At 41.5% G+C, this 17,988-nt stretch overlaps 1 long non-coding RNA gene across 8 annotated transcripts in view; it reads right to left on the bottom strand.

Moving 5' to 3' along the window:
- LOC110256021 overlaps window positions 1-17,988 on the bottom strand; it is a 533,154-nt gene that overhangs the window by 187,757 nt on the left and 327,409 nt on the right. For all 8 annotated transcript variants that reach the window (XR_002337158.1, XR_002337157.1, XR_002337161.1 and 5 more), the window contains one exon: window positions 12,107-12,171. This is a non-coding gene — a long non-coding RNA (uncharacterized LOC110256021). The remainder of the gene's footprint in view (window positions 1-12,106; window positions 12,172-17,988) is intronic.

The following is a 17,988-nucleotide window of genomic DNA, read 5'->3' as shown; positions in this document are numbered from 1 at the left end:
GCCTTGGGGTTCACCTTTCACCAGGACCAAGTACCCTCAGGCCAGAGGGGGAAAAGATGCCAAGGTTTAGAGGTGCTCTGTCTTCTGCACCTAGCTGAGCTATTTTACTGCCAGGGATCATGAGGGAGCACCCTGGCCCAGTACTGACAGCCCAGGAGTGGGAGCAGCCACAACTCATGTTAAAATGTGAGAGGCTAATGCCGAGAACAGTGACTTAATCAGTCCACCGCAGAGAACTCAGGAATCAAGATGACCTGCAGTGAACAGATTTCCCAGTCCCTTTCTATTTCTCTCAATCAGAATTTCCAGGGATTGAGGAATTGGTGTATTTATTACATTCCCAAGCAATTCTGATTCATAGCCCAGGTCTGGGCCCTACTGGTTTCCGTAACTCTTACTGTGATAAAAGGAAGGTTAGCACATCTTTAGGAGAAATGATTCCTGAGTTCCAATCTCCAGAAGGAATTTGCCACATGTGCGTCTTTATTCAGGGGTCACTGATCAGCAGAATAAGCAAAAACAGCAGCAGTTTTATTCCTCAGATGCAGAATTTTTCATGTGGACACATCTTACACCCACCTGCAATTAACCCAAGGCCAGAACCCTAAGCATTTACCTGGTGAAAGCATTTCAGCTGCGGCTACATTGATGAGGTTCAGACTGGGTTTCTTTTTTTTTTTTTGTCTTTTTGCTATTTCTTTGGGCTGCTCCCGCAGCATATGGAGGTTCCCAGGCTAGGGGTCAAATCGGAGCTGTAGCTGCCAGCCTACACCAGAGCCACAGCAATGCGGCATCTGAGCCGCGTCTGCAACCTACACCACAGCTCATAGCAATGCCGGATCCTTAACCCACTGAGCAAGGGCAGGGACTGAACCCACAACCTCATGGTTCCTAGTCGGATTCGTTAACCACTGCACCATGATGGGAACTCCCAGGCTGGGTTTCTAATCTATGCCTGGCGATGCACTGAGGCTGACAGCATCCTTACCCAAGAGGCCAAAGTCCCTCCACACATTCTTAGCTGGTAGCTGCAACCTCATTCCAAAGAAATGAGCACAATGATGCTAGAGTTCTTCAACATAGACAACTCAGATTTTCTCAATCGTACATGATATATGAAAATAAAAATAGCTTTGGAAAACATTACAATATTTAATGATGTATAACACAGTCCAAACACAATCTCTCTTCTTGACTTGCAAATGCAGCTTGAAGGCAAGTCAGCTAGACTTCCTTTCCAACCAGATGCCCTCTTCTGCTAAGGCCCTCTGTCTACGTGGGAGGAGCTGCCACTGCAGTTGCAAACAGTAAAGAAGTGTATAACGAAGAGTGTGTGGCAGTGGGGACACCTGGCTTGGACCTCTGGGTTACCACTTCCTAACCTGAAACATTAGCTAAACCTGATGGTCATCTATAAAATGGGACAATAGGAACCCATCTGATAGGGTTGGAGGATCCATAAGATGAAGGACATGGAAGGTTTAAGTAGTAAAAACAAGGGGTCTTTATAAGATATGTTATTTATTCCACTAAGCTGGCAGTTTAGTAGAGGAGATGAGAAATTGGAAAATTAGGTGACATTCAAATCAATGTGAAAGCCCTAAGGGAGAAGAGATTTGTCCTGCCTAAAGAGATCTCATGGCACTTTCTTTGACAAAGAAGATTAGAACTGAGTCTTTAGGGATGAAGGGAGATGGGGGTTGCGAACATAGGAATAAAAAAAATAGACAGTGATTTCAGGAAACAACCATGTAAAGTGACATTATTGGTTCATAAGGGGCATTTGGAGGGACAGAAATTATAGAAGTGGGGATCCTGGGAATTAGGCTTTTGTTGCTCTGTGCTGAAAAAAAAAGGCCGTCCCATGGAACACATTGAAGGACCAGTGGAGGCTTTATTAAGGAGAGTAACATGATCAGATCTGGATGTAGAAAGGTCACTCTGGAAATACTGATTAAGAGGGGCAGGAGCAGACTGAGCCTCGAGGCAAGAAGACCACAGCTGGAGGGGGTGTTGTAGGAAACCCTGGAGGGAAAGGCAGAGGCAGCAGTGATGGAGTGGACACGACTTGTTTGAAAGAGCTAAGAAGGCAAGCAAGGCAGGACTCAGTCACTGATTGGCTGGGACAGATAAAGGAGAATGAGGAATCAAGGCTGTCTCTCAAACTATAAATGCAGGTGAATGAGTAAATGATTTGCATATAGACCAAGAGAGAAAGAAAAGAAGATGAGCAAATTTAAGAGTAAGTAGATGTGGGAGACAGTGAATTTGATTTGAGACATGTTGAGTTTAAAAGTACCTGTGAAAATCCAGAATGAAAAGTCCAGCAACTATAGATGTGTATGTCTAATTTATGGAGGGGAAAACCCAGGGGAAAAGAATCTCATTAAGTGGAAGCTAAGAGTAGTTTCTTGAAGACAGGATGTTCTTAGGAGAAGTGTGCTAATGGCAAATACAGTGGTTATTTTCAGAAATTGAACTGCTTTGAGGATCATGTTTCTTTCTCCATTAACTACACTCTATGTTCCGAGCCACATACCCAACGGTGCTCAAGTGTATTCGAAACAAAACTCAAGGATATTTCACCTATGCCAGGCCCAAGGTGAGATGACTCTGGACAACAGTACAGGTCATGGACACAGTTAAATGAGACAAGGTACATGAAATTGCTTTGCAGTCCCTCAAGAAACAGAAGTGACTTCTCTTTCCTTGTTTCCTTACAGGGGGGTAGCCCACAGCAGTGCAATTAGAAATTGAGTCATGCCTGGAGCATTGTCCAACATACGGTAGTTATGCAATTAATATTTGGTGAACCAGTGGCTGAATGAAGGCATATGTGAATTAGACAAAACAAACATTCCAGTGGAGCTGGAGGAGGTTAGGAGTTTTTTTGTTTTTGTTTTTGTTTTCCCCTCCTAGGTAGAAGTGATTCCCAAAGATGTGGCATTCAGATTTTAGTCAATGGTGCCATGTCAATCTGGCCACATCTCAAGGTAACCACTAGGGGATTTGAAATTCAGAAATGAAAATTTTCTTTTTTTCAAGAGGGAGATTCAAATATTCAAAGAAGGGAGGAGTGGGTGAGCCTTCTTTTAAACAGCGGTGAAATGCTATATCAGGTCATAAACCTGTGGTAGAGTTTAGTGACTGTGTTTAAATGGATGATTCTCATTGCCTTATGAGATCCGGAAAAGCCATAAAAATTCATGGCCTACTTGTGGCTGAGCTCTAATAAAGGAATAATCGGTGCTTTAAGCGAGGGGTAATGGGAGGTACAGTGGGAGATTTACTGGAGCAATAAGGGCTGCAGAGAGAGAGTAGGTTTTTCATGCCAATTACACTGACAGACAACAGAGCAAGACTTTCCTGACACACACTAGCAATCCTGTTCTGTTAAGTGACAAGATGGGGTCCTTCATTCTTCCTTCTCTTGCACTTCCAGGAATCAAGCCTTGGAGTTTTACTCAGGGCTCCTGTCCTCACATCAATAAAGCTGCAGTGAGCTTCCCATTATAGAACACTTAATAGGGTGGAAAGACTTGGAGTTTGGATTAGGAAGAACTTGTTTTAATCCCAGCTTTGTCACTTACTGGGTGATTTTATATTGACTGACCCTAATTATTCCTTCCTAATTACGCATTCCTTCACTTCACCTTCCATTGTCAAAACAAGTCATAAGGCCCAGCTTGAAGACAAGGGGATAGGAATGAGTGCTTCTCCCATGGAGACACACCTCAAGTCCCATCCATGCCTACATTCCTATCCATTGCCATGGGACTGGGTGTGTCTCCATGGAGAAGCACTCATTCCTATCCCCTTGCCTTCAAGCCGGGCCTTATGACTTGTTTTGACAATGGAAGGTATGTTGAAGGAATGTGTGCCTCAATCCAGAAGTGCTTTAAGGCTGCTTAGGAGGTTGGCCATTGCTCTTTCCTCTCTTGTCATGAGGATAATATACCCCAAATTAGGACTGTTTTTAGCCTGGGTTCTGGAATAAGGAAGACACACAGAGCAGAGCCAAAGCTGCCCTCACACACTGCACTAGGAATGTCATATGATTAAGAACTAGCATATAGGGACATACTCAATATTCTGTAATAACCTATATGGGAAAAAAGAATGGATATATGTCTATGTATAGCTGATTTACATTGCTTAACACCTAAAACTAATACAATGTTGTAAGTCAACTGTACTCCAATAAAATTTAAATGAATAAATAAATAAGTAAGTAAGTAAAGGCTTGTTGTTCCAAGACACTGAGCCATAGGGGGTGTTTGCTAACCCAGTATAATCTAGTGAAAGCTGACAGATATACAGAGTTATTTAGGGGAAAGCCCTTAACCTGACTGAGCCCTAAGTTCCCTAAAATTGTAACGACGCACCCACTTCTATGCGTGTGGAGGTCAAATGAGATTCTAGCATCATTTGTGACACAGAGTTGTTCCATTAGTGGTTATGGTTATTTTAATTTGCTACCCCACGAGAATGAAAAAAAAAACAAAAAAAAAAACTAAGCTGCTTTTTCACACATGTGCTTCTGGTTAGCTATGTTTCAATAACTTGTTGCTGTGGAGTCCCTGGGCCAATGTGGCAATCAGTGGCAAATTGGACATTTATGACACTCTTCTTCCAGGACCAGGGAGAAAGAGTCTCTCAGATCTTTTCATTACAGCCTTCACAAGCTGTGAAAGAAATAGCAGCAGGTTCACTTTCACCCCATTACACATCCAGTCAATGGAACACTGCCTTTTCCTTACCTGGGGTGACAGTCAGGCAGCTGAAAGTTGGCTCCCATGGCCCTTTGCACATGGCCACACTGCTGTGAAAGCCAGGGGACTGTGCTCACTGCAATCACAGTAATGGCCCCTCACCCAGGCCCTAGCATTTGTGGTTCACAGAGCTTCCACAGTGCTTATTTTGATTTTCACAACAGCTCTATGAGTTTTTCATTCCCCCACTCACTCTTTCAACTGAGTGCCAGCTGTATGGTTTCTGCCTTCATGGAGGTAGGTATTGTATTATTGCCCATCTATGGCTAGTTACTGTATTTATTCAGCAAATATTATTTTACATCTACTGTGTACCGGGCAATGAAAAGTCAATGAAGATACTCAAATGACCAAAGCCTAGTCCCAGCCCTCAAGGACTGGTGCACAGTTGCAAAGAGGATGCAGACATGTAAACTGCCATGTCTGAAAGGTCATAGCAGAAGTGTGACCAGAGAGATTGAACTAAATATATGGGGGCACAAAGGAGAGAACGCACCTGGAGAATCAAGGAACCCAGGCCAACAGGAAGGGGTATATGGGCTGGATTCCGAGATATGAGTAGGAGTTTACTGGGTGGATAAAATGCAACAGAAGAGCATCAGTGGAAACAATGTAGAGATTAGGAAGAATGTTTGTGCTTGGCTAGAGTATAGGGTCATTTGGGGCAATAGAGAGAGATGGAACTGAATAGGTAGGAAGAAGTGGATTGTAAAGAACCTTGGGGTGCAAAGGAGTTTATTCTGTAGGCAATGATGATGCTTCACATGAAGTGCTATAAACAGACTATCATGGTCACATATTTAAAAAGAGATTACTCTGGCAACTATATGGAGAGTCTATTGTAAGTAAGTAAGACTAAAGTAAAGGAAACCAGCTAAGAGGTTAATTCCAAAGCGCAGAGTTCTGAACTAAGGTGTGCTCACTGCAAAGCCTTATGTGTGCCATTTCTGCTGAGGACTTGTACTCACAGGGAGGTGTCACTCCTATTTCATACCATCTTTGCTCTTTCTTTGGGAAAAGCAACACTTAACAAATGATCCACCCATTTAGTTAATTATATTCTTTTATCAGAGGCACAGCCACTTCCTAGATATCTCAGACACTGTCTCCGAATAGTCATCCCAAGAACAGGATCACCAGGGTAATCAGCCAGGGCTTGATTACGAAAAGCAAACTATCATGTGCTCTAGCACCAAAAAAGCAGGGATTTTTTTTTAAGTATGTATAAATACATTTTAAGATCATCACAGGACAATCAGAACTTTGTTGGATTTGGATACACTTATTTTATAATTTACCTTTGTTTTTCACTTCATATAAATCAGGAAGAGAAGAGAGGTAGGGGTGCAGGTGGGACAATAATCTTTTCAGCACATAAATCTTCTAAAAGTCTCAGTCTGGCCCTGATTTTGCCCTCTTTCTCTGGTTGCACAGCATGTTCCCATAGTCATTTCCTTCTTTGGGACTCTTCTACAGGGAGATTTTTTAGACATCAGCAAGCAGGAGAATAGCAATGAATCGGATTCATCATTCACAGCAATGCTGAGGACATACACTCTGACTTCAGTAAGGCTACAGAAGGGGACATGACTAATATCTCTTACTACCTATTTCAGGGTTGAATCCCATGTAAGTTTTTTTGGGCAAGAGAACTGGAACCAGAGTATTTCAAGTTCTGGTTACTCAATAATGGTATAAAATGGGGATCCTCCATAATTTCAATCCTGTAAAGTCTTGGTGATTATTGCAGGGCAGGTATTTTAAGCTATAGATAAACCACCCCAAATGGAGCAATTCCAGCATTCTTCCAAGGGGTCCTGATCAGAGGCCCATCTATTCCAGGGAAAGTCAGCTCTATAGAAAGAGGCTGAGAAGAGTGGGCTGTTTTGTTAACATCGTAAGTCGTTGTTGTTGTTCCCAGAGTGGTTCTCAAACACTTGGACAACCTGGTAGTCTACATTGCACTATAGAATGGAAATTCAAAAGGTCTATTCAGGGTCTCTGGTCCAGAGTAGTTCAAAATTACACTTCAAGATTTCTCTACTAACTGAACCTTTTTTTATGATCTTTATTTTTTTCCACTAGAGTTGATTTACCATGTTCTGTCAACTTCTACTATATAGCAAAGTGACCCAGTCATACATACATTTTCTCACATTATCCTCCATCATGTTCCATCACAAGTGACTAGATACTGTTCTCTGTGCTATACAGCAGGATCTCATTGCTTATGAATCTTTATTCTTAGGTCACAAGCCACAAGCTTTCCAACAGAGTTCTCTGAGATCCTAAAGATCTAAAAACTAAGATAACATATTGAGCATTACTAGGTGCCAGGCATATGCTAAGTGTCTTACATGCATTCTCTGATTTACTCTTCATATCTACGGGACAGAGACTATTGTTATCATCCCGATTTAGCAGATAAGAGAACTGAGACACCTTGATCTTTGGTTACTAGGCCAAAGTCATAGAGCACATAAGTTTTGGAGCCCAGGTTGGAACATAGGAAGCCTACTCTAGGGCATTAGCTCTATTAGCTTTTTGACCATTTGCTAATCTGCATCTTCCTGCCTAGGAGTATGACTCTACCTTTTATTCCAATTTACAAGTATTTGTTAACTTCAATTTGCAGGTGGGAAAATATTGGCGAGAGAGGTTAAGTGACTTGCCTCAGGTCACATCACTAGCAGTGGTAGCGCTGGAACTAGCATACAAATCATTACCTCCTTGAGTTCTTAATTTGACATCCTCATTTTAACCTAAACTAGGCCTAAAATGATTTTATCTACCCCTCCAAAGGAAAGAAAAAGGGGAGGTGGGTGGCATTTTTATATTGAGCTCTTGCTAAACATTAAGTAACCTCCTTACTTACATCCACTTTATATCCAACATTCATTCATTCAAGCAACAACCTGGAAAGGGTAGCATTGCTGCTTCCACTTTCTAGATAAGAAACGAGAGCCTTCAGGATGTCAGGGAAACCTACCTGAGCTCATCCAGATAGCAAGTGACAGAGCTGGATCTGCAGACTACACCTGTGTGAATATGATGCCCAGGCTTCTCTACCAAGAATTTAATAGTGGGCTCACCCCTGGCAGGTGTAGATTTTATTCTGTGCCCACTTTCACCAGGTCCTCAGGGATTAAGGAATGAAATGGGTCTGAATCAACACAGGTAATCTTCCATCATTCCCTGACAAGATCCTGGCCACTGTGATTTAAACTGAATTTGTAAGCAGTGTCCTCAAGGCCCTGGGTCAAATGGCTTCTGATGTTCTGGGAAGATTCCTTCCCCTGACTCTTCTTACCCAGGCCAGCAATGAGAAGCCTCACAATTTATTTAAAGTCACTCACCAGAGAAAACATCTAGACCTTGGCTTAAAATTGCTGGGTGAGCCAAGTCCTATTTTAGGTACAATGAATGTGCTATTTCCCAAGTATTTGGGGTTTAATACGGCAACAGAAGACTCTCAGCAGAAACCTTCTCCCCCCTCTCCAACTTTGAAATATGTGTGTACAGCAGAGAAAATTTTCTGGTTTTGATACCCTTACGCAAATTGTCAACATACTATATCTTTTTTCATAGCTCTTTGATGTACTTGAAGGGGTTTTCTTCCTTGAACAAGAAGCCACAATTCCAAATTTTAAAAACAGAAGCCCCTAAACATTTGAAGTTCAGTTCAGAATTCCTAAGTGGAGACTTGGCAAGAAGTCCTAACTTAAATTAAGAAAAAAGAAAAAAACAACAACAACAACAACAAAAACAAATGCTTCTTCCATCCATGAAGTATCAAATGTAAATTCCCAATAGAAAACAGACTTTTCACATCTATGTCATGCTGGTTTACCATTTCATTCACTGTTTTCCCCCCACAGAACTTAGACTTTTCTACTCATTTCAGAAGCGTGGTGAAGACCATTTGAACATACTGCCTTCATCTCAAATTCAACAAGGCCAAATCTTAACCTCTAATCTTTTCTCCACCTAGTGCCCTCTACTTTCTTCTTCATTTCTGCCAGTGACCCCTATCATATAGGCTCAAAACCTAGCCATTGATTCCCTCAAGAGTAGGAAACTCACCTTAATTATCTTCATATGCTTAGTACCCAGGCGGGGCTGGGTACAGAAGAAGAGGTTCAATAAACACTTGTTTAATAAAATAGATGTAAATGTCATATCTTTTCTTCCTTCTCCTTCACCCACGCATCTTATCTCCTCAAAGCCATTGCCACTTGGGTTTTACAATATGAGTACCCAACAGACAAATATGATGCATCTGATCAGGGTGTATACTCTTGAAGAAAACCAAAGAAACCAAAAGACTAACAAATAAACAAACAAACGAAAAAAAAAAAAAACCCAAAAGACAAAAGCACATAAAATTAGCCAGAAATAAGAAACCAAGAGGCCAGTAGTTCCAAACAATGATGTGTCTGAGTACAGGTTGGGGCATTCTAAAAGAAGTGGACCCGGTGTAACTGTCAATGAATCTAAGTACAAATCTAATCTGTACATATTACACTCTTCTGCAAGATCAAGTTCAATGCATCATTCTAAAGGATTTTTTTTTTACCAAGGTATGCCCCATATCATTAAAATAAACTTCTTAACGAGTAGAATCCATAAAGCCCCTTTTAAGTCCTTAACATGCTTTACACAAGGAAACTACTTTCTAGAGCTTCCATGTATTCTTGAAACTCACCTGAGTCATGGGTCTAACTAAACATAAGCCATTAGCCCTCCTTTAAACTAAAATGAACTATCAATAACATATGAATAGGCTTTATTCAACTCTATTTCTGATTATGAAGTTCACGATAAAAAAACTCATACCTTTGCTTTCCTTCTTATTTATCCCTCTTCATTCTTTCAACATATGGCATTAATCCTATGGCTACTGCTATAGTTCATACCTCCTGCTCCACTAGATCAGAGGTTCTTTTTTTTTCTTTTTAGAGCCACACCCATGGCATATGGAAGTTCCCAGGCTAGGGGTTGAATCGGAGCTGTAGCTGCCAGCCTACACCACAACCACAGCAACGCCAGACCCGAGTTGCGTCTGCAATCTACACTACAGCTCACAGCAATGCCAACTCCTTAAGCCACTAGCCAGGCCAAGGATCAAACCTGCATCCTAATGAATACTAGTCAGATTCATTATCACTGAGCCACAGCAGGAACTCCTAGATCAGAGGTTCTAGGTATAAAAGGACTATGGCATAAAAGGGAGACTGTGGAAGTAGAGAGAAGGGTCCAGAAGCAAGAAAGCAGCAGTACTTGCAAGCTGGCATGAATCTAAAGAAGTCTCAGACACACTGCTGAAAATAAGCAGATGCTGGAGGAAAGACACACTGGATTTATCATGCACCAGGCACAGTTCTAGGCACTGAGGAAAAAGCAGTTAACAAAAGCTCTCCCCTCCTTCCCTTCCATTCTGATGGGGACAACCAATTCCTAGCAAACAAATAAATACATTTTACAGTAGATGGTCATGAGTGCCATGGAGACAAATGAAAGAGATAAGGGATGAACAGTTCTATAGATTGCCATTTCATACAGGGAGGTCAGAGAAGGCCTCACTGAGCAAAGATCTGATGGCACTAAGAGGGATTTGCTCTTATCTGGGGAAGAGCTTGGAGGCAAGAGAAACAACCAAAGCAAATGACCTAAGCCAGGAGGAGGCTTGGACCTGCTCCAGCAGCAAAGCACGAGGGCGCCATTGTGGCTGGAGCAGGTAGGAAAGATCACATGAAGCCTTATGCTGGTAAGAGGGCTTATCCTTTCCCTCTGAATGAGGGTCCATCAAAAAATACAGTCTCTCTCTGATTCCATTCCACCAGCACAAACTGATCATCCACAATGTTCCAAGTATTCTGATGAGCTCTGGGAACATAACCATTGGTAAGATCCAGCCCCTGGCTAAGAAAGAAGCATATATTTAGACAAATGAATCAAATATAAGGTAGAAAACAGGCAAGCATTTTTAGGAGCAATGGGTAGCCTGTAGAGGAGCTGAGATCCCTTTAGCTTCAGGGAGGAGGCAGTCAGGTTTGCCTCAGGGAGATAATTCCTATATGATGGGATTTGGAAGATGGGTTGAATTTGGATACAGGCAACACTGAGCTACAGAACTTTCTAAGAAAAGAAGTCAAGAGATGGGGAAAAATACGTCTGATATTTTCAGACAATTGTGAGAATTGACCAAAATGGGCAATGTGTGAAGGTGGGAATTGGAAATGGGTTTGGACAAGAAGTTTGAAATTAGATGTTTGAGGTACAAAGATTCAAGACAGAGGATTAGTGAATCCTCTTTAGCTCTGGGGTACGGTATGCCTTCTACATCATTTCCGTGTATGTATGTTTACGTCCACATGTGAAATATTTCATAGGAGAAAAGTATTAAACTGCCCTTTGGCAGTTTGGTTAAATTTTTTAAATTAGATTTGCGTTAGAGGTAATTTATTATAAATCCCTCCCTCACCCCCCAACATTGCACTGATGAAGACTGTGAGTCCTAAAGGTTTAGTAGGCAATGAAAGGTCATGCTATTAATAACTGATGAACTATGAATCGTACTAATGACCTGTTATTTTCCTACTGCATTTCTCTACTCAGCTCTACCAGGCCATTCCAACACTGAATCAAAGCAAGGTGGGGGTGACATACATTTAGAGCTTCAAATCCACATCTTGTTCAGCTAGCTTATTGTAATACACAGATGATAGTAATGACTCATCTGCTATTCCTCCCCCAACTGAGTGCAACTGACCTCCTCAAAACTCCTTCACTCTGTCAATGGTGACTTAGCTGTACAGCTTTAGCAAAGACCTTCTAAATACTCAATTATGGCATCTTCCACCCCTGCTTATTTCTCTGCAGGACTAAAATAAAAAATAAAATAAAATAAAATAAAATGGAATGTCCTCCACCCAGAAACTTTCGCCACTACCACACCATTAAGAAGTTTTGTTTTCTTTTCATTTATTTGCTGAATATTCCTTACAAGATCTTGACTTATTCTTTTTCAATAATTGAGCTTGGCAAACAGCTTAACAAACTTTGGGATTCTTTGAATTTATTTCTAATGAAAAGCAGTGTTGACAAAGAGGCAAGAGGGGATAATTCAACATAGCCACAAATATAAATTTTAGCTCTTTGCTTGTACTTAAAGGAAGACTAGAGAGTTTGGAAAAAGGCTTCTAGAGCTTGTTGTTTCATTTGAATCCTGAAAATAACCAACTAGCTTCAAGACTCAACATAATTGCTTTCAGGAAACTTTCTGTGAACAAACCCACCCCCAAATCCATGCTTCCTTGAAATTCTATACATACCTTTAGGACGGCACTGACCATACTGTGTTATGAATGTCTCTTCCTTTCCACCAGGTTCACAGCATCTATCACAGTGAGGAAGAAAGAAGAAAGGTATCAAAAATGGGAGGAGGGAAGGCAACGTTTGATGCACGAGTTTTCCAAACTAACTCGGAACATGATCTGGCAAAGAATTTCTTGGCTTCTAATTAGTTAAGAGGAATTTGAAGAGAAATGGCTTGGGAGTCAATACTGGGATTCTAGGCATATTGCTGGTTTATGAGGACACCATTAAAGAATTTTCCGAACTGAGACTAAAAATCTATGCTCCTTTATTGTGTACACATTACACCTCAAACCTGGACAAATGAAAATAAACACTTCATGTATCTATGACTATTTTCATAAAAGCTTCTACAGGCACTTCCTGGTGTAGATATCATTGTGTTTTATATATTTGATATACACATAATTTTGTTTAGGTCTTTTAGTGAAGGAACACAGTGATGTAATGTAATGTCTATGGTAGGTGGGCACCCCAGGACCTGATGCCCTAATTGCCAGTGAATGACAACATTCTAGTGTCTGTCCTTCACACATTTCATTTTTCCATTGCCTGTCAAGTGAGATGCATTTTTGCTGTGTTTGTGTTTTTTCTGCACTGCAATGTCCTTTCTCTATAATAACTTCTTGTGATCCACAGCTACATAGAGTGACATGGTACATGCTTCACTGTTAACAATTTTTTTTTTTTTTTTGTCTTTTTGCCTCTTCCAGGGCCGCTCCCACGGCATATGGAGGTTCCCAGGCTAGGGGTCGAATTGGAGCTGTAGCCACTGACCTATGCCAGAGCCACAGCAATGCGGGATCCGAGCCACATCTGCAACCTACACCACAGCTCAGGGCAATGCCAGATTGTTAACCCACTGAGTGAGGCCAGGGATTGAACCCACAATCTCATGGTTCCTAGTCTGATTCATTAACCACTGCACCACAATGGGAACTCCAACAATTTTTATTTATTTAAACACACAAAGAAAATCCTAAGATGCTATGGCCCATCACTCTCAACTGTGTGGCAGTACAAGGAAGCTGATTCATTATCCCAGATCTTTCTCTGTTCACATTGCCTCTCACCCTATATACTGATGAAACGAGTCCAGCTTCAAGTGACTGTAGATTAAGTACAGGCAGTGATATCCCCCTAGAGTGGTTGATATATCCTAAATCTCTTCCATGCCATTATGCTATTAGAAAATTGTTTCGAGCATATTTGGTTTTGGCTTGCATTCTTTTTAAAGAACTCAGCCACTGGTCATGTCAAGGAATGTCTGTGCAACTGAGTTTTCAATCTCCAATACAAAGGACACTGGAATTATATCTGTAGGTTTGAGTAACATTTGTTGGTGATGAGTCTCACCCTGCTAAAGGACTTTAACAATTCTTGGCACACAAAAAAAATCACATCAGAAATTTGACTTAGGATATTAATCCCGCTAGTATTTGAATAGGACATCGAAAGTTTTCTGCAAAAGGAGGTCCACAGAAGGAATGTCCTAGGGCAGAAATGCATATGATGAAGGCAGCATGGACTACACAAGGGAATAACTAGAATTTGAATGATTCAGAACTTCAATCCATGAATATCGTTGAGCAAGCACCCATTGTATGCTGAAACATGTACTCCTATAAAATCATACAGTAGTATACATAAACAAGATATAATTATGAGTTCTTTTAGTGTAACTTTAAAAAAGATATGGGCTATCCAAAGGATGCTTGACCAACTCTTTGAAGAATCAACTTGTGCTGAACAATATCTTGCAGGAAAATTTTGGGTGGGTCCAGAAAAATCAGGAGCCTTTTGCATTGGCTACTTTACCCAAATCACATTTTTCACAAAGTTTTAATTTTCATATGAAGCCACACTTCTATTAGAACAGAGAACTTTTCATTATGTTCACTGTCATCCTTCTGGTTTGTTGGGTTTTTTAATACTTAATTTTGATATAAAGCATGTTCTTTATTATTCTTTCCTAGTCCATGTCATTTGCCACTTTAACAAATCATTTTCACCTATCTCAATAAAAAGACGTTAGCCTGGGCCAGATCAAGGTCCTGAAGGTTCTTCATTTCTCCAGGGATCTCCCTTCTGAGAGCCACTGCAACACTCTTCCAATTACTCATCCACCAGATTGAAAATAATCAAGCTCTGTTTTCAACTTCATTTTAAGGTTTTACAAAGCACCTAGCTCAAATACTCTACTCTTGTGATTACAGGATTGTATAAATGGCCACGATTTGATCCACAAAATGAAACGAAGATGACAGGACATAATTTATTCTTAAAGATTATTGCTAAATCCCAGGGATTGCTGTATTTTTTAATTGCTCAAAATTTTTTTCACTTAATCTATTTAAAAATCAGAAGCATCTTCAAGTTTTTTAAAGCTTTTGGTGATCAAGACATCAGCTTGGGGGTAATGAACCTGACTAATATCCATGAGGATTCAGGTTCAATCCTTGGCCCTGCTCAATAGGTTAGGGATCTGGCATTGCTGTGAACTGTCATATAGGTTGCAGATGCAGCTTGGATCCTGCATGGCTGTGGCTCTAGCTGTGGTTGGCAGCTATAACTCCAATTCGACCCCTAGCCTGGAAATTTCCATATGCCACACATGCAGCCCTTAAAAAAAAAAAAAAAAAAAAAAAAGTTATTGTCTTGGTCACCTAGGACCTCTTGGCTATCCACATCCTGCAAACATGGCATACAGCATCTCAGCAATCACATCCGTGGCTTTGCTCAGCTCAGCATCGGGCAGGCCTGCCATTCTATCTGGGTAGAGCACTCCCCTCTCTTTTACCAAAAAATACTCCTTTGGCATCATTTTATCTTGATTGGGCTTCCAGGTCCCCCATCCCCCTTAATGTGTCTCCCTGCCTTTTTTGACTGCTGATCCGGGGAGAAGTGGAGAGAGGCATTTTATAATCTATTCAGGGGGCGAATGACATCTTTAAAACAAACAAACAAAAGAATAAATGACACCAAACATCGTGTACCTAAAAAACAAAGGTGCATCAACTAATTGAGCCTAAGAGAACTGATATAATAAGATGATGGAAAGAGTATTTTATTTGCAGGAAATGCCCTCTACTGCTGGTAAGCCTGTCAATATAATAAGAAGGGTGGAGAATATCCCTCTCGAGATGATTTGAGAAATTACGGTGGTGAGCAACCAGGTAGCTGATGCAGTGTGAGAAGGTCTGTCGTCCACGCCTCTTCTTCCTCAGAGAGATCTGCCCTGTTCATCTGTCAGTTTAGCAGAAGCTCTGTCTGTGTCAGCCAGAAGCCCTATGGCAAGTCAATGTGTTCCCCTTGAGACAAGGAAAATTCCACAGGTCAGACTTGCCAGGCAAGTAGACTACACAAAAGCGCCGAGTGCATACAGATGCTGTAGTAAATTAAGATAATGATATTGGCTGTTTATTGTAGATAAAACATAAATCTGTAATAGAAGCATCTAGGAGATTCCAGCGCCCAGTGTATCAACATCAGAAAGAGCAGTTATGATTGTTGTCAAGGAAAAAAAAAAAAAAATCCAGGGCCTAACATTTGGAGATATAAAGCTTTCATATCCTTCAGTCTTCTTTCCTTTGTGATTTCCACAGGATTTTCATTTCCAGAGATATTATACTACTTGCTTTCAAAGGAATTCAATATTTTCATTCAGAAAAGTAATTTCACAGGAAAGTAACACAGAGTGATGTCCTGGGTATTCATTTTCAGAGCCAATCTTACAAAGTCAATTTGTGCTGCTCAGAGCTAGGGTGACATGAAATGGTGCAGATGCTGTGTGTTTGGGTTTCCAGGGTCCTCTTCTTCCTTCCCATTCCCCTCATGCAGGACACCCCAAGAGCATTTGAAAAGAACTATCTGGCATTAAAACAAAACAGGCTGCTGACACCCTTAATAACCTCACCAGCAGCGTAATCCAGCCCAGCTCTCCATTGCATCTTCATCCCTTCTGCCTTGTAGTAAAAGTCCCATCACCATAACTATCACAGTCATTCTGCTTCTTTTCCTCCTGTTGTTATAGAAATTAGAGGAGAAAGCATCAAGCCTAAGGTGAAAGACCAGGAGATGAGTTACTTGCTCAGGTACTTCTGTGCAGATAAAAGCTAATTCTGATAAAACCAAGGCTGAAATCCTTCCAGCCCACATAAAGTCAAGGTCAGACACCATGAGCCAATAAAGTTGATAGCTGGCTGACTCTTTTTCAGAAGTGAGTCAGAGACTGACAGAGGGACAGAGGTGGCTGGAGGAAGGATGAGAAGGGAAGGGCAAGGAAAGAAAGAGAGAGCCCCCTGCGGCCAACCCTGCCCCCGCTTAATCGAGATGAACAGATGGACTGACAGAAGGAGAGACAGAGATGGAGGGGGAAGAAAGTAGTTCCTTTTCCTGTTCCTGTTCCTTGAAATATTTCAGGACCAAAAGCAATAAACAAGAAATCTTCGAATTTTTCATCAGGCATTTGGGGGTGACGGGACTATGAGGGCCAGCTGCCCATGGGAGTTTTTCCTGAGGTTTTTCAAGGCAGCCGCAGGCCTAACCTTGGGGACGGTGTTTATCCCTGGGGGAGAGATAAGCGAGCAGCCCCGGCCCCACCCCCATTAGAGCAGAGTGGGCATTACCGGTGGAACAAAGAAGAGTGCCGTACAGCAACAAGCATTTGGTTTTGATTAGGGGATATTCAGGGACTGTGCAAGTTCTATTAAAATAAGCACAAAACCATTTTAAAGGGCCTTTTTCTTTTCTTTCTCTTTTTCCCCCTCAGTTTATATTGTTAATCTTTCTTCCTGGACGGCTCCTCACAAATGCCTTTTGTTTTCTGGTGTGATTCTACGTGCCAGGACTCTAAGAAGGCAGGACGGAGGTCCCGTTCTGGCATGCTTTCAAGTCTCTTCCATAGGAGATGAAGGCTTGTTGCTGTGCCTTCAAGGGTATAAATTTAGAGGCCGCCAAACCGTCCGGAGGTAATTCAAATGCTGGTAAATGTTGGAATCCACCCTGGCCCCCTGCTCATCTGAATACCCTGGCACTTACCCCACTCAGAGGAAACGAAACCAATTTGGGAAAGCGAAGAGAGAATAAACATGCAATTAAAATGGTCATTTCTCCTGGTTTCTTCCTTTAGCTCTTTTTTTAACACTGCATCCCATTCTATAATCTGATGATGAAACGGGCCTGGTTAATTATAACGAGGTACAAAAGATCGTTGTCTTTTCCCCCACAGTGACTACAGGAGCTTTGAATCTTTTTTGGGGGGTGGGGGCGCAGAGGGTAGCGAGGAATGGGGAGAGAGGTGGATGAACGTCAAGTGAAGCCGTCATTTTGGAAGAGCCGCTATTTTTATATTGTTTCAAACCCTCTGCCAGGGTGAACATTACAGAAATGGTACTTTCCTTTCAATTTATCTATCTTCTTCCTTTCTACATAGATAGACAAATAAAAATGAATCTTTCCAGAGGCAGCATGCATGCCACTTCTATATTTTCTTCAGATAGCTTATTTTTATTCAGCTTAAAGCAGAACCTATCATTTTTATTCAAGATTCCATCCAGCCTCTCTCTCTCCAAGCAAATCTTCAAGAAGCCCTGCTGCCCTGCTTTGTTCCAGAGACTCTGCTAAAGGCCAAAAGATGGAGATAGCACACCCGTCTGGTTTGTTTTCACATCCTAAGAGAAGGGGTTGGGAGAGCCCCCTCCAGTGGAAGGAACAAGGTGGCTGGGAATAAGCATTGCTGTCTTCTCTTTGTTTCTGATTAGCTTCTTCTGCTCATCTCAGAAAGACTCTTAATATCCATGGGGAAATAACACCATTCAATGAAGCTCACCCAGCAAAC

Source organism: Sus scrofa, chromosome 1, assembly GCF_000003025.6.
Source record: "Sus scrofa isolate TJ Tabasco breed Duroc chromosome 1, Sscrofa11.1, whole genome shotgun sequence".
In the NCBI taxonomy this organism is placed as follows: Eukaryota; Metazoa; Chordata; class Mammalia; order Artiodactyla; family Suidae; genus Sus; species Sus scrofa.
The sequence above is the reverse complement of the archived record's forward strand: the minus strand, read 5'-3'. Positions and strand labels throughout refer to the sequence as shown.